Raw genomic sequence first — 18,531 nt, 5'->3', positions numbered from 1 at the left:
ATGTCCACCTCTAGTTCAATAGTCCATGTCTGTGTAGGCTCTGAAGTTCATGTCCACCTAGTTCAATAGTCCATGCCTGTCTAGGCTCTGAAGTTTTTGGAGCTTCTGTTTTGCTCACTCTTTGATGAATCAGTTTTCTAAGAGGGGGATGCTTTATACTGTAGAACAACACATACACCTTGCAGAACTTGATCTAGAAGGCTCTACTTTAAGATTCTATAGAGTTGAAGTTTTGGCCAAGTCTAGGACTTCCTTTACACTTGATCTGAAAACCCTGGGTTCAGGGAAAACTAGGCACAAAGACAGTTCTGGTAAAAGTCCTTTTGGAATCCTCTGAAATTTTTCAAAATATAGTTTATACCATCTACAGCATGATTTTCTCTAATGTGCAGACTTAGCCACAGTTCAGAGGATGAGAGCCTCTTGACAAGACTTCAAGATTCCTTATTTACCTCTTCTGTTTCTGGTAATTCTACTACTTCCTTCCAAGGCTTCTCTGCAAAGCAGATGGACCTTTTGGCCGGACTCTGGAGTATAAACAGCACATACTCCTATGAAATGCAGTATATCCAGGACCTGTCTGCTATGTCATCATTAGTTGAGGAGACCTGTAGCTGAGGCCCAGACTTGCCTCCTTTCCAGACCCCCTGAGATGCATTGGACCGGAAAGGGGAAATGCTGGGACCCAAGATGGAGGCCAGCTGAAAGGAACTCCGTGACAGCAATGAAACACTGAGCAGCAACTGTCTCTTCATGTGGTCATTGGTGAGGTTCAGGGGGCAGAGAGTGGGGAGCTGGGTGACCAGAGGGACAAAGTTGTTCTCTAGAAAAACAGAAGATGAGGAAAGAGGCCAGGAAGTTAAGTTCCTTCTGGGAATGGGTTGGCCCATTCTTTGGCCTTTCTGAGGCCAAAGAGGATGGAAAATGGGAGATATGGGATGGGACGCTTCTCCCATGCATTTCTCTCCTCTGAAAAGCAAAGAAGAAAGGAGCCAGGGTGCAGATATGGTGATAGATATGGATCTATTTTCATTCTTCTTCATGTTGATATCCAGTTATGCAGGCCCCATTTGTTAAATATACTTCTATTTTTCCATTTGATATTTTTTACTTCTTTGTCAAAAATCAGGTGTTAAAGGTGTGTGGATTAATATCTGGGTCTTTGATTCGGTTCCCTTGGTCTTCCTGTCTGTTTTCCTGCCAATACCAGGCTGTTTTCAGTACTGTAGCTCTGTAGTAGTTTGAAGTTAGGGATTTTGATGACTCCAGAAGTTCTTTTATTGTATAGGATTATTTTGGCTACTCTGGGCTTTTTGCTTTTCCATATGAAATTGAGTACCATTCTTTCGAGGTCTGTGAAAAATTTTGCTGGGATTTTGATTGTCATTGCATTGAATCTGTACTTTGCTTTTGTTAAGATTGGCATTTTTACTGTTAATTCTACCTACCCAAGAGGATGGGCGATTTTTCCACTTTCTGGTGTCTTCTTCAAATTCTTTCTTCAAAGATTTAAAGTTCTTAAAGTCTTCTACTTGTTTGGTTAGAGTTACTCTGAGATATTTTATGCTATTTGTGGCTATTGTGAAGCGTGATGTTTCTTGGATTTCTTTCTCAGCCCATTTATCATCTATGTACAGGAGGGCTACTGATTTTTTTGAGTTAATCTTGTATCCTGCTATAGTACTGAAAGTGTTTATGAGTTGTAGGCGTTCCATGGTAGAATTTTTGGGGTTGTTTATGTAAACTATCATATCATAATGCTTTACACGTTTGAGCAAGAGTGACAATTACAGTGCATTTTCTTTGTCATTGACTCACTACTGATGATGAGTGTGTTTGTAAATCACAACTCACATTACCGAGGTGTTTTGTGAAGAGCATACTTCACTACGATGGGACAATCGAGCATTATTATTGTTGGGAACAGCATCATCAATTGAGAGGACTCTAACTTTGGTAACCATTGGTCTATTCTTCTGGGCAATCTTCTCCACTCCCAGACCATCCAGCCTCTGCAAGAGCAAGCATTACCAGCCATGTTAAGAAGCCAAAAAGACAAGGAACTGATTGCTTACTAGTCATTAGTAGGCTTCCACATAACCTCTAATTTGGGATGTGGCTCCATGCTCACTGCCTTTCTGGATACCGGGAGCCCAGAATATCTTAGTTTCCTCAATTTAGAGAGTCAGCCACATAATCTCTCACCTCACTGAAGAGGACACATGCCTCTTGGCTGTGTGGAATTGAGGAAGGAATGAAGAAATGTGTTGTTCTAGTTGTTTTTCTGAATCTAAACCAATGTAAATCTCTGCAGGTATGTTACCTCCAATACTGAATGTTTCCTATTTTCTTGTTTGCATCCCTGCCTGAATAACATTACACATCAACTTGGCCATACTTTTGGTTTTATCACGTACACCCTTGCCTTTTGTTGTGATGTTTGGTTATGGACCACTTGTTCCCCTGCTTTCTAGCTTGTAAAATGTTCTTGCTATATCTCATTTGCTTTTCTCTTCTTTGCTATTCTAGTTTTTTACTATGGCTTTCTTCTAAGCCATCTTGTTGCTGTTTCCATCAAAGTGGAGGCCTGTTCCTTTTCAGTTTGCCCTGCCCAACAAGAAACCCTGATTCTAGCTTTATCTATGCCCTTGCTTTTGCAATCACACTGTCCCAACATTCCATGGTCACATCCAGAGTAGGGACTTCCAATTCTCAACTTCTAGCAGTGACCTTCCCAGAGTCTATAAATTTGAGTTTTCTCTGCCTCCAGCAGGCCTTTATGTGAGTGACCCAAGCTCACCTTGACCAACACAGAACTCTTTAACACACTTCCCACTTTGTAGACTGAAAGAAATTCTCACCCTCAGCTGCTTCCTTGCTCCTCATTTTATTTCATCACCGAATTCTGTCCATTCTGCTTCTAGGATTTCTAGGAAATTGACCCCTTTCCACTCCTGTTGGTCTGTTTGTAATCTGGGCTATCAAAATGCCCCCCTCCAAAGCCTCTGTGCTATTCAAACTTCATCAACCATGCAGTGATTACATCATTGTAAGATCCCTTAGCATAGCCTTTCTGGGAGCAAAACTTGCTCATTCTCCTCATTCTCTATGGCTTTCCTTCACAGCTCGTCCATAGCTTCTGTCAGTTTCTTTGATGCCCCCTTGATGGGGTCTCCTCAGTTCCGTTTGCCTTTGGATAATTCTAATCAAACTCTTAGGGGTAAGGATTGAAGAGACAGCATTTTCACAAACATATGCAACATCTTCTGCATAGAATTTCCCCAGCTGATTGGACAACAAAGGCTTAATTTGCACTTGAGCTCAAAGTTTTGAATTTTCAGTAACACGAGGAGCATGGCTCACAAGGGGATTGGTCACTGACTAGCAAAGGAGTCTATGACCCATGCAGATGGTGTTTCTTTATAGCAAGGTAAAGCCAGCACCTCTATCCTAGGGATAATGAGTCACCAGGACTAACCCAATGCCAAACTAGAAATATTCATCTCTGAGTGGGATGAGACATTCTTTGAGAATAATCAAAACACAATTGGAAAACACCATCTCACAAACTCAGTATCATGATGACTTTATAATTCTTTCTTCTTGTAAACCATTTAACGTTCTTTAAAAAAAAAAAATCGGAAAGGACCAAAGAACATGTAATTTTCTTTGGGAAAAAAAACGATCCTGGCTTACACACAGTAAAAGGTTTGTGTGGGTTTAAAAGGGGCGACATAGACACTATTTTTTGCTATTATTGGCTTGCTTTCAATATTGGTGTCCAAAACAAATGAATCTGGGTGGAAGTAGTTAAGGGCTGAAGTGAGCTAGGCCAATTCTTCTAAAGATACTATTGCTGCACTTTCCCTCCCCCACTTCAAATCTGTGTTGGAAGATAGAAACCACTTCAGCTCAATGAGTCACTTTGACATCCTTGCCAGGACAATTAAACTTCCAGTATAAAACATGACCTGAAACCTGCCCTTCACCACACCATCTTACCTTGACATTTAACAGCTCACAATTGCAATTGCTTGCCCCAACAAAGCCAATTTAATGTTTTAACAGATGATTTGTTTTCTTTAGTCTATTGAGCGATATAGAAAATGTGGTGTTTGTTCCTTTGCCTCTCTGAGTACCATGCCACGTGCTTCTTGATCACGATGGAGGCAGTCTTTGTGGCACGGGGAAAGACAGGTCAGTTCTCCATCCATTCCTCCTCTTCTTTCTGCCCCTGACCCTTGAAGGAAAGAAGAGAAGAAGAATTCCAGTAAACACAGCCAAGAAAAAGATGTATAGCCTGGCAGCCCTATCATAGATGTCTGCACGAAGTCTTGGGGATTAAGCTCCTTGAACTACCAGTTCCCAAAGCAGCTAATACATCTTGCAAATTTGTGGCTGCCTTATTGCTAACAGTGGAGAAACTTTTCCTCCTCCTCTCAACTGCTGTTGATGTCTTGCCATATTTTGAATATAATCCCTTCAACAGCATTATCTCATTTTTTTTCTAAACTACACTCTTGCAGATTAGCTCATCTGAGTTATGCTCTTTGGTGAATTGGTGTTGAGTGTTGACCGTGTCTTTATTTTTCAATTCAAAGGCATCTCTAACCATAACAGGTGTTTAATGAATTTGGTTTCCTTTGACACCATCTGGTCCACCTGTGTATGAGGAGGGATCGGTATTGGTATTGGTAGCAGGCTGGCTGATGTGTTAAAAGAGAAGGCCTTTCAGGTTGGTTTCTTTCTCAATTGCTTATGACACCCCTTAGAGGAATATTTATTTGGCATGATTGCGATGGAGATTCCATCTTCATTTACTTTAATGTGATGAGATTCTCAAGCTCTTGATCAAAAAAGAGCTTTTCATTTGTTGAAGATTTTTTTTTGTGTGTGTATATACTTAAAAATATACAGTCTATACCTCCCAGGAAACAGAACTCAATATTAAGAACAACCAAACTCAATTTAAATAAAATAACCCGAAGTATAATGGAACTTCACTATCATCTGTTCCAAGTCCTGGTGTACCAGGCAGTTTCATTGCAAATCTAATTAACTTGACTTTCCCCCACACTCATCTAAATTACAGCCCTCAGAGTAAACACACACACAAAGGTCCTATGCACTCTGTCCCTGAGGTTTTTTTTTTTTCCTTCAGTAAGTGAAACAAACAAAGCCTAGTTCTGTCTCTGTCTCCTCCCTCCACACCCGTCTCTCTACTGCCACCTTTGTCTCTCCTATCTCCATCTTTATCTCTTTCCCTCTCCCTCCCTTGCTCTGTCCATAGACCTACATATTCTCTTCTCTATCCTGAGCCCTATTCCCTCTCCTACCCCTACCTCTATTTTTATCCCAGTTCCCTCCCTTACCTGGATCTACACTTCATCCCCTCTTCTTGTTCTCGGCACTCTCAGTGTCTCTGTCTTTGTTTATCTAAAACAACTCACATGATAAGAACCCTGCTCTCCATGCTTCTACCAGGAACAAAAGTGATTGAGAGGTTCACCCCTTTCAATGGCTGAGCACGGGAAGACTAAAAGCCTAAAGAGATTCATTTCAATAGCAACTCCATAGAGTGGGAGCGGGACAAACAGGAAGGTGTGGAAGCCGCTGGGAGAGACTGACGACCTCTTTCGTGAACTGAGTTAGCTTTCAAAGAGTAGGAGAGGCCTTCTGCACATGAGTAGGCGTTAGCAAGACAGAAATGAGGAGGTGCCGTGAGACAGATGAACAGTATGTGCAAGGGTGTTCCGAGTTAAGTGTGGGGTGTGTTTAGGGAATGGCAAACAAGCCAGTGCGGCTGGGTTTGGGTTGTGTGGGAAGGAATGGCAGCAACCCAGGGTACGGAGATGGAAAAGACCCATTATCTCATAGTCCCTCTCTCCATCTCTTCCTTCTGTATCTCACAGCCAATGTGTCGTTGATGTTCTCATCCTTGTCTGGCCCAGGGAAGTTGATTTAATCTCTTTGAACTCAAAGGAAGGAGGTCAGGAATGGAGACAGGCTAGAAGCCAGGTCGCAACCTTTCTTCTCAATGGCCAAAATGCTTTGGTTTTACATGTGAATCTCTCTTGTCTTTATAAATCTGAGTGACTCAGCATTTAGGTAATGCTCTATTTTTAATCGGTTTACTCAGATCAGTATTTGAGACATTCTTCATCCTTAGATCCAATAAAGGATAAACGATCGTTTGATGTGCCTTCATGAAATTAAAGCTGGCTGTTGTTTGAAACTGAGGTCTGATTTTGAGATGAGTGACAAAAGAAATTATTTACTGAGTCTTTGATCCCCCTCCCCCTAGTCAAAATGTTTTTACCTCCTGAGAGCATCCAAACAAAACTGTAATATATCTATCTCCTTGTGGGAAAAGATCATTTGGCTCCTCCTTGCATTTATCACTGGCATGGCTGCATGGCTATTAATGACAAAGCTCTTTCTCGGCAGTGCTGGAGTTAAGTTACACAATGGCAGCTCCACGTGCTACGCAGTAACCCTCACATTTAGCAAAACACTGACGCCGCGCTCCAGGAGACAGCGTGAGATTAGTTCCCAAGACTGTTCTCCCAAGAGTACCAGAAAGCCTGAAGAGCCACGGCACTGCAGTTTTCCATCTGCAGCTATCATGTTAACCATTAAACAAGCACTTACTGTGGTTTCTGAGCTATCAGACAGAGAAAGAAGGCCAAGTTGCCCTTGAGAATTAAATTAGAATATGAGACCGGAGTTGAAAGGTACATCAAACAGTTATCTAGCATCTAGCAATCTACATGGAGACAAAAAAACAAACCAAACCAAAATCAAACAAGACAATCCAAATAGGGTATTTTTAACTTGAGAAGGCTGGTTGAAATAGCAAGAAGACTAAATGAAGTCCTGCACACTTGATGCGAAACAAAAATCCTCTTCTGAAGCCATGATGCTGGCTAAAGACAATGATAAATAAAAACTCACAGAGTTTAGAAAAACAAAGAAGACTACAAGTTTTCATTGAAAATATCTTTATTTAAGTGTAGTTAGTTGCTTAAAGGGTTAATTGACAAATGCTTTAATAAGCAGCCAGTAGGAAGGACTTTGAATGTTTCCAACAGAGAGAAGTGAGTCATCACTTGAAATGAGTGTGGCTGTGCCCTGAGTTGGCCACTCATCACACATTGTATGTATGTAGTTTAATATCACACTGTGCCCCACAAATAAACATAATAACTCTGACAATTACAATTGCTAAGCAATGAACTGCCCAAAGAAGTATAAATAATTTATAGCTTTAAAATGGTGATATAAATTCTTGTATTAAATTTATCTTTTGAGTCATCCTACGTCACTGACTACATTTACAATGCTGTGATATATACAGTACAATTCAATATTATTATTCAGATGTAAATTGTACTCCATTCTGCCTCATTTTAGTCATCCCTGCATGTATTTTTCCTTTAGATATTTTATCTAACATTGCAATCCAGAGGCAGCAGTTACCTGTATAAGATCTATATTAGACCAAGTTAAAATTCCTCCACAGATAGGGGAGGGGATCTCAAGGTCCCATCCCTAGCCAAGGAATTACTGGCAATTTAAAGTTGTGGACAGAAGGATAGTTACTTTTCTTTGGGAATGTGACCACTAGTAGGCTCCAGTAAATGATACACCCTTGGGCATATGGGCAGCACTAACTATTCTCAGGGATTCCCCCCTGTATGCTGTGATTACCATTAATGAATAAAGAAAACTGGCTTGGCCTGATAGGGTAGAATAGAGGTAGGTGGGGAAAACTAAACTGAATGCTGGGAGAAAGAAAGGCAGGGTCAAAGAGAAGCCATGGAGCCACTGCTGGAGACAGATGTGCTGAAGCTTTCTTGGTAGGTCACAACCTTGTAGTGATACACAGATTAATGGAGATGGGTTAAATTCAGATGTAAGAGTTAGTTAATAAGAAACTAGAGCTAATGGATCAAGCAGTGATTTAATTAATACAGTATCTGTGTGATTATTTTGGGTCTAAGCTAGATGGGTAGCCAGAAACCAACAAGCTGCCTCTCAGTATAATAAATAAAATAGAAATGAGGACATGAATTTGGGAAGGATACAGGGAGACACTAGAAGCTAGAAGGAGGTAACGTTGGGTGGGCATGAACAAAATACATTGTATAAATATATGAAAATTTCAGAGTAAGAGAAATAAGATTAACAATAAAGAAGTAAAGAATAGCAATTATAATTTCCTTATTAGCCCCTCACAAAGATCATGAGGTTTAGCCTATGTTTGTATGTAATAGATTGCAATTCATAGAAAAGTCCTTCTGGGTCAGGTGTTTATTCAGTTGTACACATCCAATGCAAGTCCTCCAGCAGCTCTTGGAGATAGCCCATCTTAATTCCTTAATTTGCAGAAGAAGAGAACAATGAGCCTGAGTTCAAGGAACTGGTGGGCAGTAAAGTCCAGCTCTGATATATCTACTAAGGTTGACTGACACCAGGCTTTTAACCACAGCTGTGGATTACCCAGTAGGCACATAGGGTCACACTCGAATCCTTGGTTGACATACAACGTGGTCCTGATTTATCATTTTTTAGTTAAAAATAAAATGATTAGTAATTAAATGAGTTATCAAAAATATAAAGTAGTGTAGAGAGAAACAAAGAAACTCTCACGCCAATGGTCTCTAAATAAGGAGATTTCCTGTTTGTGATTATTTCTGTGGAAAGGCAAAGTTGCATTTTTCAAATCTACCTGATCAAAGGCACTCTGACCATCATTTAAACACAACTTCCTTTCCTTTGTATCATTTTTCTCTAAGGCAAACCATAATTGTTGCAGCCTACTAACAATTCTGCTTGACTTCATTGTAACCCTGTGGTCATTTTTGAAGTTTTTGCTCAATAATTCTGAGTTGATATTGTCATCTTTGAGATCAAGATCACAGACGCTAAAGAGTTAGACAAGCTCTTCAAAAGAACTCGCGGATGCTAGCTTTTCTAATTCATGCTTCAGAGCTTTAAAATAATAGCCACCTTGATCAAAACACTTTCACGGTGGAGTAGACACCCCTCCAGAATGATAGTATTTGAGCACAGCTGAGTGTTTCCTTGGTTCAGAGCCATTGCAGTGTTGTTACAGTGGCCCGAGATGGTTAGGAGTGGGCTTTTCTCACGTTTGGACGGACCTAGAATTCTGTTCTTTGGAAACTGAAGATCACTCTTTCACTGTGCTTCTTCACTGCTAAGCTGCATACATTCTGTCCTCTTGTCCCTGACAGATGGACAGCTGCTTTCCCGCCTCCTAAAACTCTGCTTACCCGCCTTTTCTGTTCATGCCCTGAAGTCAGGAGGAATGGCAAGGCACCCTGGATGCTATGCTAGCTGCAGCACATCTTCAGTCCATCTGGGAGATGGAGGCTATTAGCTCTGATGCTCAGAAGAACAAATTCAGACTCAGGTTCCCGAAGGCACACATGTTCTCATTTGTGAATGGCTAGGATGATGGCCAGCGAGTGTATGAGTCAACCTCATATGTCAATGGCCAAATGCAGCCAGTATTCAACCTGGGACACCAGCTTCACATCCTTCTGTGATAGCCTGGCTTGTCCATGCAGATGCCAGTACAATCGGTTCCTCTCTAGTGCGGAATATGCATGCCAACAGCCACCTCCGCTTTATCAAATAGGTCCTTCTGAGAGAAGATAGGTGGACATTCAAAATGTAGGGTCCTTTCGTGAAGGTATTACCAACAAAATGGTGCTGATGAGAAGCAAGGTTCCAAGATGTCTTGAGTTGTCGATAAAACAGACACTATAAGAATCACTGAACTTCAGGAATAAGTCAAAAAGGAGCTGTTGGAAGGAATGTGCAGGAAGAGGCTGCAGAGAAGGAGGCTACGCTGTTTAAGGCATGGGTTACAAGCAGAGAATTTCCCAGTAAGCACAGGTCATATGGTCAGCCTCAGGAGGAAGGATGCAGGGGAAGTGGGCTGGGAGGACCACATGCTATCCCTTCATGTTTAGCTGCAGCCAGCTCCTCTGTTATACAGTCAGCCTGTTTCTGTCATTATTTAGCACAAAATGTTAGCACAGTGGGGGACAAATGAGAATAGCCAGATTTCCACAGTATTTTGGTAGTTTCCCACAATGCATCACTAATTTGTCAGAAGCATTTGCTAAGTGATGCTACAGCACTGTCAAAAGTGAATAAGATGGTATTGTCTTTTTTTTTAAACAAGAACTAGCAGTATAACTTAAGACCACTACACATGCACAGACACATACACACACATGCACACACATACACGCTGCCTCATACAGTGTGCCTAGGAAGACCATGGTTAGAATATGTATAAGGAGGCTGAAGAGATGGGTTAAAGGGTAAAAATGTCATGGCAAAGTCCTGAGCACCTGTGCTGGAGAGATGGTGGTTCAGGGGTTGAATACATTGGCTGCTCTTGCAGAGGTTCTGAGTTCGATTCACTCTACCTACAGCGTGGCTCAAATTCTTCTGTGGCTCCAGTTCCAGGGATCTGACACCTCTTTTGGCCTTGGCAGGTACCAGGCACACGTATGGTGCACAAACATATATGAAGGAAACACACACACACACACACACACACACACACACACACTAATTTTAAAAAGCATGAGCACCCAATATCAGATCCCAGAAGCCACACTGAAAGCCTGGCTTGGTTGTAAATACCTGTTACCCTAATGCTATAGCGTAGTGGATACGGGAGATACCCTGGGGCTTGCTGGCTGATGGCACAGAGCTTCAGGTTCAGTATGAGACCCTGCTCAAGGGAGTAAACTGCAAAACATGACACTTGAGGTCATTCTCTTGCCTCTGTAAGTGTGCACAAGCACACACTTACACACACACCACACACTCACATATGCACGCACACACACCGCTCACATGCCAAAGTACACACAGAATTTTTAAAAAGAAGAATTTTAGACTACCATTGTAAACAAATTATTCTGGACTTATCACCTACTTATTCTTGCTTTCCTTATCTGTCATGCATAGAATAAGAATTTTCTATAACCACTCAACTATTCTTCCTGCCTCCCTTCCTTCCTACTTTCCCTCTTCCTCTTCCTTTCTTTCTTTTGTGCTGAGACTTGAGCTCACGGCTTTGCTCATGAAAAGTTTTCAGTCTACTACTTACCTACCCACAAGACACAGACCACAAGATTGCAACTATACCTTTAATGAGAGAAGGTCTGGCATCATTTACTGGGTACCTCTTACATTTTTTTTTACAGTGACTAAATTGAGATAATTCCATATTGTTTAAAAGTTCAAACCAAGTTCACCAGTGAATCAAACATTCCAAGTTAACTTTAAGACAAAAGAAAAAAAATGGGATGTCTAATGAATAAATCAAGATGCTTTAGGATACACTGGCTCTCCCATGAAGGAGTCACTTCCTTGGGTCCCTGAGAAGCACCTCGCCTGCTGTGGCTGTCTTGTGCATAGTAGACCACATGTTGGAGCCGAGTTGATCAAGAATTCCATGACTGACTCCACCTTTATTTTTCCTTGGTGGGGTGGAAGCAAGTGAATGATCTAAAAGGAACACAGGACTCAACAAGTCGAGATGCAGATTTCTTCCCAGTATCACTTGGATTTCCAAGAATTTTTGGAAGTCTTGCCTTTCGGCCACAAGGCTCCTTGGCTTTATGAGTTCTTTGCCAAATTCTTTTCAAGCTCTTAAATTTACAGTTAAAGGAGAAATAAAAAAGTCTTTCATTTGTTCCTAAGCTGTTTATTTTGCTTGTAAAACCAATCATAGCGTCTACCCAATAAAACAAGAAATGCATGAAGAGTTATACTTCTAGAAAAGTTAACTGTGGAAATCTGAAAAGCCCCTAGGCAAAGCCAGACGTCATTTTAATGAGACAGAAGTTTCTCTTTGAACTTGGGAGGGTACAAGCAATAGGCTTGCTGGGAAAAATGGCTCTTTGTCCTTTTCTAGAATTTTCTCCTTCAAGACAGAACGTCGCTAAGCTTGAGGCTGAACTTGCTGGTGTTGAAGGCACAGCACGATCAGGCAAGAAGCTGGCCATTGTTCTCCGTGGTGTCACAGCACAAGGAGAGGGCCTCAAAGCACAGGCTGGTGTGAAAAAGGCGTGGTGTGATTTCCCATGACACATCTAACATGGGGGTGTGACCTGGATGTGGTCTTTGCCCTTGCCCTTCTGTATTAGCTACATCTGATAGCGTCACAAACAAAAACCTGACGGAGAGGAGACTTAAGAGCAGAAGTCTTTACTTTGGCTTTTGGAGGGACTGAGGGGATATAGCCCACTAGAGGGGGGGGCACAGAAACAGGTAGCACGAGACTGGTACTGTCAATCTTGTCACAACTTGGTAGGTTACAAACCTCAAGTGCCCACCCCCTGATTCACCTCTCCCTACCAGCCTCCACCTTCCAAATGTTCTAGAGCCTTCCAGAATGTACCAGAAGCTCAGAGAATGTACCAAGTGCTCAGAGACATGCACCTACTGGGGACATTTCACACCCCAACTATAGCACCCTCTTTTACTTGCCCCTCACTGTTACATAAAGCCTCCTTTCACTCTTACATCCATGCATGTGTGTGCACATGTGTGCACATACCTACATAGCTAGGCTGGATGTCTGCACATCTACCGGTTTAGACCTATACTTCCAAAAGTATTAAAATGGACATCCATTCCCACCTCTGACCCGATATTGGGAGGAAGACTGGATGCCAAAATCATACAAAATGCAGGACAGTAAAATAACAGGGTCTAAAAAGACATCATCCAGTTTGCATCAAGCCTACCAAGACCAGAAGGGACCATATGTGCTCTGTTCTACTAGAAATTTGGGCACATATCAAGGGTTTTGTTTCCCTGGGTTTAAAAACTTTTCATCACGTTTTCCTTGTAGAATGGAAATACAGCCCTAACTACTTTACCAGAGAGCTAAGAGTGTTTGAAAAATCATTTCACCCCTGCCTAGTGCCTGCGATTGAGATCAGTGTCATTCCTGATTTGTTCCTGACTCCCAGACTGTTTTCTTGCTCATTGGGAATTCTGCCCATGGGAACACTAATATCCGTGGCACAAATATGTAAACAAACATAAATAACTTGGTGTGTGGACGCAATGCTCTGGTGGCTGGCTTTCCCACCAGATCCTAGTCTACAAGGTAACTCCATAAATGGCAGCTCAGTGGCCAGCCTCTCCAAGAGAAGGCAAAGAGAATACTGTGATTTCATAAGACAATGATCATTTAGTTCATTCTCTTCTTTAAATTTTCCTCCCTTAACTTTTCTTGTGTGGAGATCCCTATTTTTGCTACTTAACCACTTCGCTGTAGTTATCTTTACTAACTACCTGCCACTTGCCTTGGCTTGCGCATACTGAAACCAAAGTATCAACTTTCTTTCTTTTTTTTTTTTACTTTTAGATTTTTTTTAATTTATTTATTTATTGAGGATTTCTGCCTCCTCCCCGCCACCGCCTCCCATTTCCCTCCCCCTCCCCCGATTAAGTCCCTTCCCTCATCAGCTTGAAGAGCCATCAGGGTTCCCTGACCTGTGGGAAATCCAACTTTCAAACAAAACAAAACATGGAAACTCAAAACAAAGTGAGTCCTGGGGATGCCATCAAGGTCCAATCTTTAATTTAGTGAGGACCACGGGCCCCTTTCTCTAAGGGGTCGAAAGTGTGGTTTTCTCAGTGTGTCAGAATGGCTGGAATTGAAATACACTCCTGGAGTGATCAAGAAACTTTTTTTTAAACATTAGCAGAAATGCTCAGTATCAAAATTTAGTGTAACTCTTACTCACACGTGTCCCTAAGAAAATGCCTAAGCTTCCATCAATCATAGCTCCCTTGGGCTAAAAAACAGACACAAGGACAGTTCACATCCATGTGCTGGTTGGAAGAGCTGGAGTGGTTGATTTTGTGGAAGGTCACACAAGACAGTCATAAAGTCCAGCAGGTTGAAGCTGTGCTTGGACACTGGAGTTGAAGGTATATTGGTATCTTTGGCAGGATAAGCTGAAATGCTGATGCATACTTTCACATCTTTGTTCTAAGTGGTGGGATAGAGCAGGCTGGACGTGAGCATCACATAAATGGAGTCAGCGACGTTTCTTCATGTTTGGACTTACCCAGCAGTTCTAGCTCCATCAGGAAACATGGCTGCTTTGTTCATGGAGGGACACATGGAAAACTGATATGATTATTTTATATATTTGCTTCATGTCACCTTTCAGATTTGAGGGAAGTTCTCCTTGCATGGCCCATGCTATTCTCAAATGTGTAGCTCTCCTGGCTCAGCCTTCCAAGTGCTGGGATAATACGGGCATGCCCATAATAGATGATAATATTATCATATTATCATGCCCAGTTTATGCAATTTTTAAAATGGAATCTTTTTAATGAACCAAAGTGTCAGATGGCAGAAAATGGTTCTGGAATGAATGATGTGGTTAGTGACAGGAGTGGTCAGCTTGAGGCAATGCGATGTTTAAGGGGGAAGGGACCAACAAGGGTTATACTGTAAGGGTTTTGTGGGAACCATTTAGGGTCTCCGCAGTACAGAGGCTTAGAACACTGTTGGCCCATGTTAGATATGATTAAAGTGGTATCGTTTCCATTTTATGATTAAATCATAGTGTCATAAGAATTGGAACAGTGTTTAGTTACCACACCCAGTCACATCCTGTCTACATAACATTTATGTTACATGTTCTGTGATACATATGTGTAAATTATGTATCTGCCCATATGTTTTTGTACATCCTTTGAGGCTCAATTCTATATCTTCTTGGCCTGGCTGTGGTACTCAGTTGCCCTCCTAATCTCTATGTGTTTATTTAGAATGAATTCTCTTAGAGGTGCAGAGCTTCCACAATTGGCTGGTTTTATAGGAAAGGAGATGGTCTTCACTAAGAGGATTGTCTTCATGACATTGTTGAGGGCCTTAGGAACAAACAAGAAACTCAGAGAAGAAGGAACTCTGTCCTAAGGCAGCAGTGTCAAGTGCTGCCTGAACACCTAGCCTGCTGGCCTCCTCTATGGGTTTTGGGACCAACATGAAAACCAACTGTTACCTGGGTTTAAGCCTGTCAGTACTTGGTAACAACCATAATATCATAAGCCAATCCCTACAAATGAATGCTTTTTTTGTCTCTGTCTGTCTTTCTGTCTGTCTGTCTCTCTCTCTCACACACAAACAATATTTAGATTCTCAGGAAAAAAAAGGAACAATTAGAAAATGCCTCTCTATTTCTCTGAGAATTCTGACACATTTTATTGGTTTCTTCAGTTCTAGCAAAGTTGGAAAACTATTGCTCATTTTCTGTATCTGCATATATAAATTTTAAATCAATGTTTTATAAAATTAAGACAAAAGCAGGTGAATTTGTTATAGCACAAGAACACTTCCAGAAATTAAACACATTGAGAAATTGATGAGTGACAAAGAAGTGGTCATTTTCCTTCTGGTGCATTCTTTAATAAGTAAGAATATAGATGTTCACCCTGACTAAGTAAGGTGCCACAATATCCCCAAAATGTGATTTACCTGATAATTTATAATCAGAAATAATATAATAATCATTTTAATAGAATAGAGCTTTGGGAAACAGAGAATAGAGGTCATGGAGGGTCCATTTCACAAACGCTAGGGGATGGAAAGTGCATCATTTACAAAGAATAGTGTTAAGAGCTCTGGGTAGGAACACTAAGTTGATTTGCAATGCTGTTGTCTTCACGTTGGCTTAGTGACTTGCATAGCTAGGAAAAGCTAGCATGTCATTCTAAAAGATTGCAAAACCCATGCTATCTACGTAGGAAATTGGATGTTCGTTCTGTCATCAGGATCTCAGGCTTAGTGGGACTTATGTGGCTTGAATTAATAGCTAACTTCATCCCTTTCTTCTTTTAGCTCATCACAAAGCTATGTCTCCATCAAATAGCATTGTCTCTCTTTATCAGTTGAGCGATCGACGGATGCCATTGTGAGTCTTTGAGTCACTGAGCAGGCATCCGTGGAAGCTGCAGTTCAAAAGCTCTGGCACATTGTCCTGAAATTCCAGTTTTCTTCCCCTAATATAGTTTAGCACTCAAAATCCTTTCTCTCCCCCCTCTCACAGCCATAAATAAAAGATCACAATCAGGTCAGAATAGTGACTCTGCTACTGGAGGGAATTTCTTGGCATTAGCCACACTCTGGTTCTTGGGAGACACAGTGATGCGACCCATAGGCACTCTCTTCTCAGAGAAGGAAGGGTGGGTGGCAGTGGCTCGGGTGACAGTCTTTGAAGACCGAGGAAAGTAAGAGAGCACTTGGAGGCAGACAAGCAAGAAGCTCAGGTAGTCAGTTCCCACAGAGGCTGATGTGCTGTATAACCGGCTAGGGCTGGTTAAACAACAGACTACATGTTAAGTGACCTAAGCAATAGGAATTTGTTTTCTGATATATGTGGGGAATAGAAGTGTCGGAAGGACTGGGAGGATTGACTCTTGCTAAAAGTCTCTGTCCTTGGTTTATGAAGATCTTCAACACCCTGTGTCCAGATTTGCTCTTTCTCTCAAGAGTATCAACCCTGCTTCCTTAGGACGTGTCCTTACAACCTTGCTGTAACTTAATCTTCTCTTTTTAGACCCAGAGATTGAACACAGTTCTATTTTGAGGCACTAGGTGTTCAGACTTTAGCTTATGCTAAGAGTGAGGCAGTTTTCAGGCCTATGTGGCTTGGGCATAGTTTGAGTGCTTTCAAAGGCTGGACACTAAGTGTGTGGAGCTGATGGAATATTTACGAGATGCAGTCTAGTGGAATATAGTTGGACTCTTAGAGTATCACCTTTGAAAAGTATCAGTGCATTACTCATAGGAAGCATTTGGCTCCTATATACGCAAGTGGTTGTAAAACTAATTAATGAATGCTAATGACCAATTCACCTCTCTGTTTGCCCACCAGCTTCCTGGCTTTAGGACCCAAAGCCTCCTGGACCAACTCCAAGTCATAGATTAGGAAGCAGAGTTGTTCTTCCTAATGGGGGTCAGAAGACGGTGGAGAGAGTAGTCCTTGTGAGAGGAAGGAAAGTGACTTTAGTTGGGAACTAGAAACGCAGGACTAGGCAGCCAATGAGTTTAAAGTATGGCAGCAAGCCTGACTCAAGACTCCAACTCAATATCAGCTTCTATTGGTGTATTCTTTTCAGTTGACGTAAGCAGAGTTGGGGGTGAGGTAGTGGTGGTAGGTAATAAGAAACTCTGGGTTTTTTTTTTTTTGCCACATGCTAAGTATTTCTGAGACATTATGATTGGAATTCCCCATGGGAAGTGAAAATGTAGTTTGGAGTTATAAGAATACATCCAGGATAGATATGTAACTTTATGAGTCATTGAATTGTGGGTATTCGTTGAATAATTTGGATGAGATTATTCTGAAGTGAAATGTATACTGAGTAGTGAGTGAGTGCAATGTTGTAAGAAGTTTCTAGGTTTAAGGACATCCATAAGTAAAAGATCCTCCCGAGACTATGAAAAACCTCTGCTCAAAATGCTAGGGAGATTACAAAGAGAAATTGTAGATTTGAAGTCCTCTGCGATTATTATCTATGTCTTTTAAAGTTTTAATTGATTGCTAACAATATTGAATAATGAAAAACAAAAAAGGCAAAGACAGAAAGTAGGGAAAGAGGGGACTGAAATGTAACTTGGTAGGTGGAGCGTTTGACAAGCATTCATGAAGCATGTTGAGCTTCCTTCCCCCTCCATAACTGCTGTAGCCAAACACAGTGGCAGATGCCTGTAATCCTGGCCCCCCCCCAGGAGGCAGAAGCAGTAGGATCAGAAAGTTTCAAAGTCTATAAAAGCACATTCAATTCCATAAGACTCTGTTGCAAAGAAAAAAATAAAGGACTTGGGGATACAAGTAGGGTGTTTGTCATGCCAGGGCAACAGTAGATCAGAATATAGTAGCATAAGTCTCTCATTCAAGTGTTCCTATGATGTGACAGGAGGCAGAGACAGGGCATCCTCCAAAGCTCAACTGCCAGTTTGCCTGGTGGATGCAAGAGGAAAACAAGAAATTCTGTCTTGAACAAGGTGGAAGACAAAGACCAACACTTAAGATTCTTTTCTGGACCCCCCAAAGCATGCCATGCTCATGTGCCCATGCATACCCCCATGTGAATAGGCACACATATACACAAATAGGCTAAATACATAAATAAGTGGATACATAAAGAAAGAGGAGGAAAGGAAGAAATAGCATTTCTTGAAGCCAGTCATAAACCAGTCATTTGGAAAAAAAGTTTTTATTAAGCACTGAGAAGTTAATAAACTGGCTGAATACAGAATCTATCTAGAAGTCAATAAGATAAAGTTACATAAACAGCAAGGGCTTGAAATGTTTATGGGGAGAAGCACCCACAATAGCAACAATGAGTTGCCAAGCCAACGAGTGTTCACATGCTGGCCCCTCCTTTGAGAGCCTTCCAGGACTGACCCCACATTCCCACAGCAAGACCACAGATGTCCACCTG

The sequence above is a fragment of the Microtus ochrogaster genome, chromosome 6 (assembly GCF_000317375.1).
Source record: "Microtus ochrogaster isolate Prairie Vole_2 chromosome 6, MicOch1.0, whole genome shotgun sequence".
Classification (NCBI taxonomy): domain Eukaryota; kingdom Metazoa; phylum Chordata; class Mammalia; order Rodentia; family Cricetidae; genus Microtus; species Microtus ochrogaster.
Note: the sequence above shows the minus strand (reverse complement) of the source record.